The sequence below is a fragment of the Carlito syrichta genome, unplaced genomic scaffold (assembly GCF_000164805.1).
Source record: "Carlito syrichta isolate Samal-C Ts95f unplaced genomic scaffold, Tarsius_syrichta-2.0.1 Scaffold220765, whole genome shotgun sequence".
Lineage (NCBI taxonomy): Eukaryota > Metazoa > Chordata > Mammalia > Primates > Tarsiidae > Carlito > Carlito syrichta.
This window is the reverse complement of record NW_007164861.1, coordinates 1-12240: the sequence shown is the minus strand read 5'-3', so window position 1 is coordinate 12240 and position 12240 is coordinate 1. Positions and strand designations below refer to the sequence as shown.

General features: G+C 39.5%; 1 pseudogene; it reads left to right on the top strand.

Annotated features, from left to right (window-relative positions):
* The first annotated feature begins 262 nt into the window (after nt 1–262).
* LOC110595024 lies at nt 263–615 on the top strand (annotated as a pseudogene).
* The last annotated feature ends 11625 nt before the right edge of the window (nt 616–12240 follow it).

Below are 12240 nucleotides of genomic sequence, written 5' to 3'. Positions count from 1 at the left end.
TTTTCAAGCAGAATGTGCTCAAATAGATTATAACTCAGTTTTCTACTTGAACTATACAAACTCTAGGTTGACATATTCCTGTTTTGGTGACCTGTGATTGATTGATGAGCTCAACCTTAGTTAGTATATCCTCCTTTTATCCCTCTGGGTTGGCTTTAAATACTTCTAGAATGGGAGCAGTGTTCTAATCTTAGAAGGAAATATGTCTTCTCAAAAGCATATAGATATAAGAATCTACTTTTGATTCTTCCTGTTGAAGAACATGGTCCTGGAGGCAGTGCTGAAGGACCTGCAGCATCTGCATGCCTGTTTGCTGTTTTTGTTTGTCAGTACTATAAACCAGTTTGGATATGATGGTTGTGATAATTGTGATGCATACCTACAGATGAAGGGTAACTGAGAGATGGTATATGACTGAACCAGCTCTTCCTTTGATGGGATCATTGCGATGATGAGTCCAGAGGACAGCTGGGTCTCCAAGTGGCAGTGAGTCAGTAACTTTAAGCCAGGTGTGTAGCAGTGTCATTCACTTGTCGTCTGCCTCAAGGAATTGTGTGGGGACTGGAAAGTCAAGATGTGGCCTACAAGTCCAGAGACACAGCTATAAAGGTCTAACAAGGTTCAGGGCTGCCAGTATCTTTGCTCTTCACCTTCTGCCTCTGCTTATTTTTTATTGTGGAACAAAATGGGCAGAACTTGAAATATTGCTACCCTCCAGCTTTGAGACTTAGCCGGCTGTTGAGAGCAACACATCATGTCCGTGAGCTATTTTTTCTTTGGACAACTGGTGGGAGTAGGAGGGATTTGAGTTGCTGGATTAACGGAGACTGAATTAAAGGGAGAGGTGTGCTGATTTTCCTGCCAATGGCCCAGGGCTGATCCGTGCTCACTGGTAGGAATCTAGGTCCAATGCCAATAAATACAAATCTCTAGAACATTCTTGAGGCTATGACAGACACACACACACACACACACACACACACACACACACAAGAATCTACTTTTATCCTTTACACTGTTACACTATTGTACACTAAAGAAATAGGTATAGAAACCCTATGGTGTCATGTATGTTTACCATTAGGAAAAAGGCTTGCTTGTATTTACCTACTAAGTGCTCAGTTATTTTGCTTGTTCAGTCTTGTTGACATGATTTAATATAAGAAGCTTGGCTTTATCTAGCATAGGGAGCTGTTGCTTAACTTAACTTTGATTCTTTCATTTATCATTGGGATTTTGGTAGGATGCTAATTTTGAATAAGTTGAACACTGTCTAATCTCTTTTCCAAAATCCAGTGCTGCTTAAGGTACTTCTCTGAAGGCGAGATGCTGGAGGCTTGGGCAGGAGGTGGGTGATGAGGCTTAAGACGCTGGTGGTGATCTCAACTCCCTAAACTCTTCAGTATGGAAAAAGACTCCCCTTTGACTTTTATAATTTGTAAGAAAATAAAGTCTGAGGTCTCTGATGAAGAACAACCACTTAGTCTCTCTGGTACTGATAATTAGTGAGATATTTATTTGTCCTTAGGATTAAATCTTGAATATATTTGGTGAAGAATGAGGTTTATGAATACTTATTTGTGAATTTTACAAATATGTGATAGTTATTTATACAAAGTCCAATAAGACATATTTTCTTCTTCTGAAGAGTGCATAGTCTAGTGAGAGAGACTAACAAGTCAACCACTATAATAAAAATCTGTAATATGGATGATCAATGGTAGATAGGTGCTGTGAGATAAGAAAGGATTGTTACCTAACCCAGACAGGTCAAGTCAGAGGTTTTATCAGGGAGGTTGTCAGGATGAGCAGGAGTTAACTAGGCAAAGAACATGGGAGGACTTTCCTTGACTGAGGGAACTATGTTTGTATGGACCTGTGCTTCTGGATGACCAATATTTCCAGAGAGGATGTTGATGATGAGACATGAGGTTGGTCAGATATTCAGGAAATAAATTACAAGGGTAGAAGACTAAATTTTTCTGTAGAGATTTAAGCAGAAAAGTGATCTTGTAAGTGTTGTGTTTTAGACCATTTTGCCAGCAGCCTGCAGAGCTGGTCAAAGGCACATGTACTGATTGGTGGCAGAGAACTGCATTTGTGGTATATTTTGGTAATGTGGGTGAGAGATGATGAAGTTCTGAACTAGCAACAATGAACAAATTGAGAGATGGGAAAATTCCAGAGAGATTTGGGATTTAGAAGCAATCAGGCTTGGTCTCTGGGTATGAGGAATAAAGGAGAAGGAGGACTAATGAATGTCTCCCAGTTTTCTGGATAGGGTAATCAAGTGGTGGTCTGTAGTCTTCACCCAGGTAGCAAATACATGAGGTGGTATTAGAATTGGGGTGTGTTGAGTTTAAAGTGCCTGCGAGACATCAACGTGGGGAAGTCTGCAAAGACAGGTACACATGTGGACTAGATCTCCTGGGGGAGACTGGCTTTAGAAATACAGAGATTTGGCATGTAATTGACAATTGAAGCAAAATATATTTGAAAGTAGATGGAACGAAGAAAGGTTATGTAGCAGAGGGAAAAGAGAAGGTTACCAGAGATGGAACTCTGGGCTCACTGAATGATAGGGACGATTGGAGGATCCTTGAAGAAGATTGAGTAGACATCTTCAGAGAGGTGGGAAGAACACCAGAAGAGAGACCATAGAAACTGAGGGAAGGCACAGTTTTGAAGAAGGTGCAAACAACAGTGTCAAATGCTGTAGAGAGTTCAAGGTAAAACACTGAAAAGTGGCTATTAGATTGAGTAAATGGGAGGCCATTGGTGACACTGTTGAAAATAGCTCCAGTGGCATGGTGGAGTAGAAACTAGAATTCTGCTAGGCAGGAAGAGTGCTTCCTCTTGCCTTGATGCAGGATGTAAACAGAAAAGCAGGAAAAATGCAGTTAAGTTTGCATGTATGCTCGAAGGGGATGGAGTGGGGATTGGAAGGATTATTACTTGGTCATTCTGTACAGCTATATTGTAAAAGATAAGTTATTTAAAATGCAAACTGGGCCATGTGTTTTTTGTGGTGAAGAGACTAGATTAACTACATAGACACTTGAATAATGTATAGTCTTTAAGTCCTCATGTAGGGAAAGATATTACTTAATAATATCATAGATATTTACTTTTATTTAAAGAATCTTGGTAGAAGACAAATTGGAAACTTCATATACCAGTTTTTTCTCTATCAGATGATTCGCTCAAATTATATTCCTGTCATTGGCATTTTGGAGTCTGAGGGCAACAGAACTGATATAACACATATTTTTAGAGCCAATTTTGACCGCAGTGAAGTCACTGTGAAGGCTGAAGATGAGAAGCATGGTTGATTGGGTGATTAGAATTCCTTTTAAAACAAATTAGAGGCAGGTCTACCACAGGTGAGAAGTACTGGAAGGAAATGAATCTTATTAGCATATAAAACCTCTTAGATCATCAAAAAGAAGTTTTAATGTTTAAAATATGAACACATATGCATGTACATGCAGGGGTGAGCTGCATACAAATTCTTGTTTGTGATTATTATGCGATCCAGTGTCTAGCCTGGTTTTCTGTATAGTTATAAATAATATGGATATATGCTTTATATTTTTAATTCAGGCACGGGTACCCTAAATGCTAAATGCATTTGTCAGTTGGTTTAAGCCGCATTATATTTGCCTTTATATCTGGAGTCTTCTAGGTAATTAGATTTGTGACTAGGCATTTGAGTTTGGAATCCCTGGCTAAGAAAGAGGTGGAAGAGACAGGAAGGAAGTCAGGACCAGTGTTTAGGAAGGGAAAGGAAGAGTAAGGAACAAAGAATGGAGAAGGATTTATGGGTGGGATTGTGTGTGTGTGTGTGTGTTTGTGTGTGTATCTTAGAGAGTGGAGCAAGCAGCAAGTGGTCTATGGAGACCTAGTATTTCTCAGGAAAATGATACATGCCACATACCAAGCTATGTACAAATATATATGTGGTATCTGCACAATAACCTTGGCAAGGTTGATATTATTTATACATATTAAGGAAGAAATGAGAGGAGGTGAGACAATATCAAAAAAGAACTCCTAAAAGAAAATAAAAATAATGATGATGATGATGATGACTATTGTTAGAGATGAAAATTGTTTCAGTGTAACATTGTGGTGTTATTCTTTTTTCTTTTCTTTTTTTTTTTAAGGATTTAGAGGCAGGGTGTTTGAGTCAAAGAGTTAAAATTGTTTGTGAAACTGTTTGTGTGGGGGCTGGTTGAACTCTACTTTTGTATATGCTTGAAAATTTAATAAAATGTGTTTAAAGGGATCAAGCAAAGAAGTAAAAAGTCTTGGTTATGATAAAAAGTGAGAGAATATGTATGAATAGCAGGGGACTTTCTTCTCTCCACTATCAGATTTGCATGATGATGTTGGCCTATGAACCTGTTTTTGAGTCAAAATTATTAACAAACCACTTAGGAAATAAGGACAATAAAATTAGTTGTTTTCTAGGTGGACATCTCAGCTTTATGTAATGAGAAGACTCAGTTCAGAAATTAGGTGGCTTCTTCATCATCATCTGATTGCAGTGGGAGTTTTGTCAAAATGAAAGAGTGTTTATGCTGGAAAGAAGCCCAGGGCTGGAAATGTTTCATTGCAGAATGTATATAGCTCCAAGAGGGAGAATCCAAGTCTAGTCAGTGAGCATTTTTTCATGTAAAACACTATGGTGGGGACTGTAGGGAACTACAAAGCAGGAAAATACGTTAGTAGCATTATCTATGGAGGGCTTACTTTGTGCCAGGCATACTTTAAACACTTCACATGTGTTGAATCCTTACTACAACTCTGGGAGGTAGGTACTATTCTTTCCCACTTTTTTTATTTGTAAAATTGTGACAAAATCTACAAGCAAGAATGATCATTTTGACCATTTTAAGTGTACAGTTTGCTTGCATCAAGTGCATTCACAATGTTGTGCAACCATCACCACTATCCATCGCCAGAACTTTCTCATCTTCCCAAACTGAAACTCTACACCCATTAAATAATAGTTCCCCATTTTTCCTTCCTGCCTTCTCCAGGCAATCACAATTCTACTTTCTGTCTCTATGAATTTAACTACTCTAAGTACCTCACAGGAGTAGAATCATGCAGTGCCTGACTTATTTCACTTAGCATAGCATCTTTAAAGTTTACCATAAAGCATATGCCAGAATTTTTTTCCTTTTTAAGATCGAATACTATTCATTTGTATGGATATGCCATATTTTACTTATCCATTCGTACATTGGACACAGGACTTGGATTGCTTCTACCTCTTGGCTATTGTGAATAAGACTGCTATGAACATGGGTGTACAAATATCTCTTCAAGACCCAGCTTCTAATTATTTGGGATGTGTACCCAAAATTGGAACTGCTAGATCATATGGTAATTCTGTGTTCTATTTTTTAGGGCTCTCCGTACTGTTTTCCACAGTGGTTGCACCATTTTACATTCTCACCAGCAGTGTATAGGAGTTCCAGTGTCTCCACATAGGAGGTAGGTACTATTCGACTTTCAATGTTACAGAGAAGAAAGGCAGGTTTAGAGAGGTTAAGTGAGCTCACATAGCTAACATGTGCAGATCTGAATTTGAACTTGCCAGCCTGGCTCCAGAACCTCCAGAGAGTCTGAGGAACATGATTAAGGGCCTCCTGCCTGATAGTGTCAGGGACTCAAAGCCTGCATTCAGAGTTGTAAAGTTAGCTGGGTTTTTTTGTTTGTTTGTTTTAATGAGTGCTCTTAAAAATATATATTTTTGCTGGATGTGGTGGCTCATGCCTGTAAGCCCAGCACTTTGGGAGGCAGAGGTGAGAGGACTGCCTCAGCACAGGGGTTTGAGACCAGCCTGGGCAACTTGGTGAGACCTCATCTCTACAATAAATCGAAAAATTAGTCTGACATTGTGATGTGCACTTGTAGTTCCAGCTTCTTAAAAGGCTGAGGCAGAAAGATTTGTGTGAGCCCAGTAGGTTGAGCCTGTGGTGCCTGTCAGCATGCCGCTGCATTCTAGCCAGGATGTCAGAGTAAGACTCCAATTAAAAAAAAAAACAAAATTGTATGTGCTGTATATATGTGTGTGTGTGTTTGTGTGTATAAAAAGATATTCAAAAATTTTATATATGTATATGCACACACATATATAAAATTTTTGAATATCTTTTTATGGCTTTTTTTCTGCCTTTCCAAATTTATGCTTTAACATATTCCTGTTATTTAAAACATTATCTTTAAAAAGTCTACAGTATGTTTGATTTCTTTTTATTTAATTTTTTTGTAGATCTGTGCCTTTAAATATTTTGGAATAAATATGTGTTGATTTCAGTGAAGTTTTTAAAAACATCTCTGCTCTATCCATTTCTATCAGTTTACTTTTCAATGAAGCCATGCCACAGTATCTAAAGCTGGATTTAGATTAGGGAAACCTAGAGAGTATCAGTGGTAAACGTTAAGGACATATACACAATGGAATATTACACAGCCATAATGAAGAACAAAATCATGAACTTCACAGCAATCTGGATGGACTTAGAGTCTATAATACTGAGTGATCTTTCACAGAAACAAAGAACTGAGTATCACATTATCTCACTCATAAGCGGACCTTGAACAATTATCATAATACTATAAGAAAAGGATTGGCCGTAGTGGAAAGCTGCCGGGAGAGGGGCAAGGAGGCAGGATTGGGAGTCTGCCTGAGGAACGGGGGGCACATCTCGTCAACAAGGGTACCTGCATAATGAACATTTGTATACCTAACCCTGATTGTATCCCACATCTTTAAAATACAAAAATTAAAAGTTAAAAAAATAGTAGAATATTGTATAAAAATAAAGAGATTTGCCAAAAAAAAAAAACTCACTGGTCAAAGAATGTTTAGCCTATAAATAAAAACAGGAAAAAGCATAAGTGAGGAGAGGTCAAGATTATTGTAAGAAATGTGTGCATAAAAATAAAAGATTGGGGCAACCCCTTCGGGTCCTCTCCCACTGTGGAAGCTTTTCTGTCCTCTCAATAAACCCTGCTTTCTAAAAATAATAATAATAAAAATAAAATAAAAGACTATAATAATGAAAAACAAACATTGAGGATATATTTTTATTTAGATAAAGTGAATTTTCTGGCTTTATCAAGAGTGGAGCAACAGTTAGGAAATATATCTTCTAAGTTTCTGTTTTTTTCTGTGTAGTTATAAATAATATAGAGGTATGTTTTATATTTTGAATTCAGGAACAGGCACCCTAAATACTAGATGCATTTATCAGTTGAATTTAACCACTTATATTTGCCTTTATATCTGGGGTTGTCTAGGTGATTAGATTTGTATATATTTTGTTAAGGAGGTATACATTTTCCCTCAAAGAGTCAGGGCTGCATAGTGTCCTGAAAACCACACCATTCCTAGCTGATGTGGCTTAGCTGGGCCCATGTGTCAGTTCATGTCTCAACCTGTTTCCAGTGTCTCTCACATTTCTGCCAGGGAGGTGCTCTCCAAAATACAGACTAAGGTGCCATCTGGACCCTGCCTTATCAGTGTTACATTTTAGGGAGGAGTCTGGGTGTGCATGTTCCTCAGACCCTTTGAAGTGGGGTGGTTTGTACAGTATTCCATCTTAGTGTTAATTTTAGTTTTAGACAAATACTTCTTGTCCCAGCATATCAAGGGCCCACAACCATGCTAAGGTGAACTCTCTGATCTGGAAGATGTCATTAGAATAGTCTCTGATTCCAAGCCATGACTGTATATGGCAGTTCACCTTGGGAGCTTAAAAGCTAATGATGCCGGAGTCTCATCTCCAGAGATACTGATGTAATTGATATAATGTGTACCTGACTGTTGGGATTTTTATTTTTTATTATATTTATATCATATCATATCCTCTTATTTATGAATCGAGATCCCACTCTTGTCACCCAGGCTGGAGACTGGAGTGCAGTGGCCCAATCAGGGCTCACCGAAGCTTTGGCCCCTTGGGCTCAGGTGTTCCTTCTGCTTCAGCCTCCTAAGTACCTGGAACTACTGGAGTGTGCCACCATGCTCAGCTAATTTCTTGATTTTTTTGTACAGATGAGGTCTCCCTGTGTTTCCTAGGCTAGTCTTGAACTCCTGTGCTCAAGCATTTCTCCATTTTGGCCTCCCAAAGTGCTCAGATTATAGGCGTGAGCCACCATGCCTGGCTTCCATCAGGATTTTTTTAAACAGCTTCTGAGTGACTCTAACGTATGGTCAAGGTGTAGAACCACTGGTCTAGCTTCTTTTTAATGCGTTGTTTTTGGGGGCCTTCAGTAAGATTTTCATCATCTCAAAAGATACAAAAATGTCTTTTCTCAGGGTGTCCTTATTAGCTGAGATTACTGGAATGTATTCCTCACATATGAAGGGAGTCTCTTTACACATTGTTATTTGTGGTGGAAAATTATTTTCATGTCTTTATGGAGCATGTCTTTAAAATATTTATTGATTTAGTGCTAGTTGCAACAGACAAGAGATTTAGTTAACTCTGCAGTACTGCATTTAGGGATGTAGAGGAAGGACAATTACTTGTTTGCCTAGATTTCAATGTGAGCTCCAGCTCATTTTCTGGTATTTGATGGCAGTTTCATTTTGTAAGCTGATGCTTCTGTGCTGATATTTCTGTATTTCTGATAGTTCCTGAAGGATTCTCATTTAGACCTTTACCTCCTTTGGCAAATACAGTTATAGTGCTTTTTACTCTCCTGTGTATTTAAACACTCAGCCCTATCATTAAGTTAGAAAATCTGGGTGCTGGCTCAAGCCTGTAATCCCAGCACTTAGGAAGACTGAGGTAGAGGGATTGCCTGAGTGCAAGGGTTCGAGAACAGCCTGGGCAACTTGGCAAGACTTCATCTGTACAATAAATAAATAAATAAATAGCCAAGTGTGGTGTGCACCTGTAGTTCCAGCTACTTGGAAGACTGAGGTGGAAGGATCACCTGAGCCCAGCAGGTCGACGCTGGGGTGGCAGTGGGTGTGCCACTGCACTCCAGCCTGGGCAATGGAGTGAGACTCCAACCCAAAAAAAGAAAAAGAAAAAGAAAATCTGGGTGCGTATTTGAGTAAACTATAGAGTCAATCTTAGAGTGCTTTGGTTTGGAGGAGTGCTTTGTCTGAGCCCCTCCTGGGCCTCTGGAGTTAGTTTTTGAAGACAGAGTTGTATCTGGCATATTCTACTTTTCTATAACAGCAGTGGCTGTGTTGGACTGTAACTTTAAGGTTATTTGGTTGAAAGTTCATCAGAGTTTAGAGATGAGATTTGGGGTTTGATGAAACCTGTATTCACTTTGCTTTGATTTTGTTTTACAGATGAGTGTTTAGATGTATAACTTTAAAAATTGCCATCATTTTATTTTTTATTTATCTGTGAGAGCTCTGTTAGTAGCTGGAGTGGACAGATATATGATCCGTGTTACTTGTGGAGGAGACCACATTTAAAGGCAGGAAATGATTTGGTTACTTTGGTGGTTGAAGACAAGGGCTTCTTAAACACTAACCTTTTTTGATATAGGTAGAGCAAAGATCTATATGTGTGCACATATAGGAATATATAGAATAAGCATATGTAAATGTTGAATACATAGGTTAATACATAGTTGTTGATCCAGAGTGGCATAGTGGAAGTTGTCTCTCACCTTTGACTTAGAAGGGACATCTGCAGATTTTCCTTGTTTTGGTTTTTTTTTCTCCCCAGTGAAGCATATTTGGGCTTGATCGGGCATTTACATTTAGATACTTGCATAATAGTTGTGGAGACTGGGAATATAACTCTCTTCTCACCTTTGTGAAGATTCTCCCCCTTAGTTAATTACCAAGGTGACAAGTGTGTGTGGAGATAGAGGGTGGGGCAGAGGGCGCCGTTGGATGAGAGAGACAGATTGCTTAGATACCATATGGTCATTTCTGAAAATGAAGGCTCTGCTCATGGGGGTAGGAGGGGTTCCAGGGGTCCTTGGATCGGATTTCTACTATCGTCTCTCCTTATTTGTTTTCCCTATCTCCTCTGTAAATATTCCCTGGTTGTTGGCCTCCAGGGACTGATTAAGTTACATATGTCACTAAGAAAAGGTCAAGAGTTATAGAAAGGAGAGACTTAAAATTTTCTGGCGCCTTAACTTAGTTTTTAACATCCTGGGAGTTGGAAATGAAAATGGCAGCAAGGTAACAGCAAGTAAACCCAGCCCACTTTTTGCAGGGGATGTTCTACCACTGCCATCTCCTATCTGCTACCTACCCCACTCCACCTCCTGGGTCTTTCAAAGCCAGTGACATTTCTTAAGAAAACAATTCAGAAATCATTCCCTTCTATCAAGGATAGTATTGCATCTTCTCCATGTAGGAAGTATAGAGTTAAATATTTTATTAGGATAGGATGGGGGAGGGCAGCTAGCACAAAACAATTGTGTTTTTGTTTGTTTTTGGTTTTAGAAACAGGATCTTGTTCTGTTACCCATACTGGAGTGCAGAGGTAGGATCATGGCCTACTGCAGCCTCAAACTCCTAGGCTCTGTCATTCTTCTGCTTCAACCTCCTGAGTAGCTAGAACTATAGGCACATGGCACCATGCTTGGCTATTTTTTTTTTTTTTTGAGTTGAGGTCTCTCTCTGCTGCCAGGCACCATCACGGCTGGCAGCAGCCTTGACCACCTGGGCTCAGGCAATTCTTCCACCTAAGCCTCCAGAGTAACTGGGACTACAGGTGTACACCACCACACCTGGCTAATTTATTTATTTGTTTGTTTGCTTGCTTATTTGTTGTATTTAAGCAGTCCTCCTGCCTCAGTCTCCCAAAGTGCTGAGATTACAAGCATGAGATACCACACCTGGCCTAATTTTTAAAAATTTTTTATTTTTGTAGAGACATACCTCCAGAAACACCTGTCACTTGAGTAATTGACTCTGTTGCCCAGGCTGGTTTTGAACTGCTAGGTTCAAGTGATCCTGCTGCTTCAGCCTCCCAAAGTTCTGGGGTCATAAGCATGAGCCACCATACCTGGCCAAATTGTGTTTTTTGTAAAACTAACAAAGATTATTCCAGTTTTATTGAAAATGGGGATAAATCGATATATCCCACAAAAGTTAAGAGTTAATGTCAGATGATTTCAGTGAACCATCTCCTTCATGTCAGGCATTTACCTGAGAAAACAAAGATGAATAAGACTTGGTGTCTACCCTCTCAGAACTTCCCAAGGAGCTCCTTATGCTCTAGGCCATTTATGTTCTTAGCCGTATGCTTTTTCAGTTATTAGTCACACCCCATCTATCCTCCTTGTCACTCATAGACTGGAGACAGTCTTCCCACATCTTGGTAACATTTCCACTCTGGAATTTTCCTCTAGAACCTTGCTCCTCTGAGTATGGTCCTAGAAATATCAGAATCTCAGGCCTTACTCAGACCTGTGTTATTCTCTTATTTAACAAGAATTCCAAGTGACTGCTGTCAGAAAACTGTGGTTAGATGCAGATTCTATTTTAATAGGGCGGGGTAGGCCCTGAGATTCTGCATTTCTCATGGGCTCCCAGGCAGTGCTAATGTTAGTCTGTAGACCACGCAGTAGATAACAAGGCTTTGCTTCAGAGAACTTACATCTCCCTGATGTCAGATGGAGCAAGCTGTTTGGGTTCTCTGATGATATGGGATGATGTAGGCCAATCAAGTATCTCTGGTGTTGGGCAGTTGTAAAAAATTTTAAAACAAAAATGCCTAGCTACAATGTGCTAGCACAGTTCTCAGCTTTATTAGCACACTGAATCCTCTCTCCAGTCTTAGGAGGTAGACACTGTTATTATCTTGGTTTTACAATGGGGAGATGAGGCACAGAGAGGTTAAGTAGTAGGTTAAGTAGCTTGATCAAAGTCTCACGAACTAAAAAGGAATAGAGCAGGGCTCTGAACCCAGGCAGTGTGACCTCTACTCAAGCTCTGAAATGATTGCTGTGTGCTTCTTCAGTGCGAATCTGGTTACATTTTTAGGTAAGGGTTGTTGAATCATGGTACAGAAGTGAGAGTGTCTTGGTTTTGGCTGTGGATGGTTCCAGAAGGCAAGCAGAGTTCATGAGTGAGGTCAGTACAGGAGGGCTTAGCAACAGAGAATGGGGCTGCACTGTTCGTATTCAGTGGACAGGGCTGGTGGAGGAAGAAGACATACAGGGCGCCAGCTGTGGAAGAGGGAGAGAAAATATCTATAGTAGACTTTTCCTAAGTATTAATATGTGTTG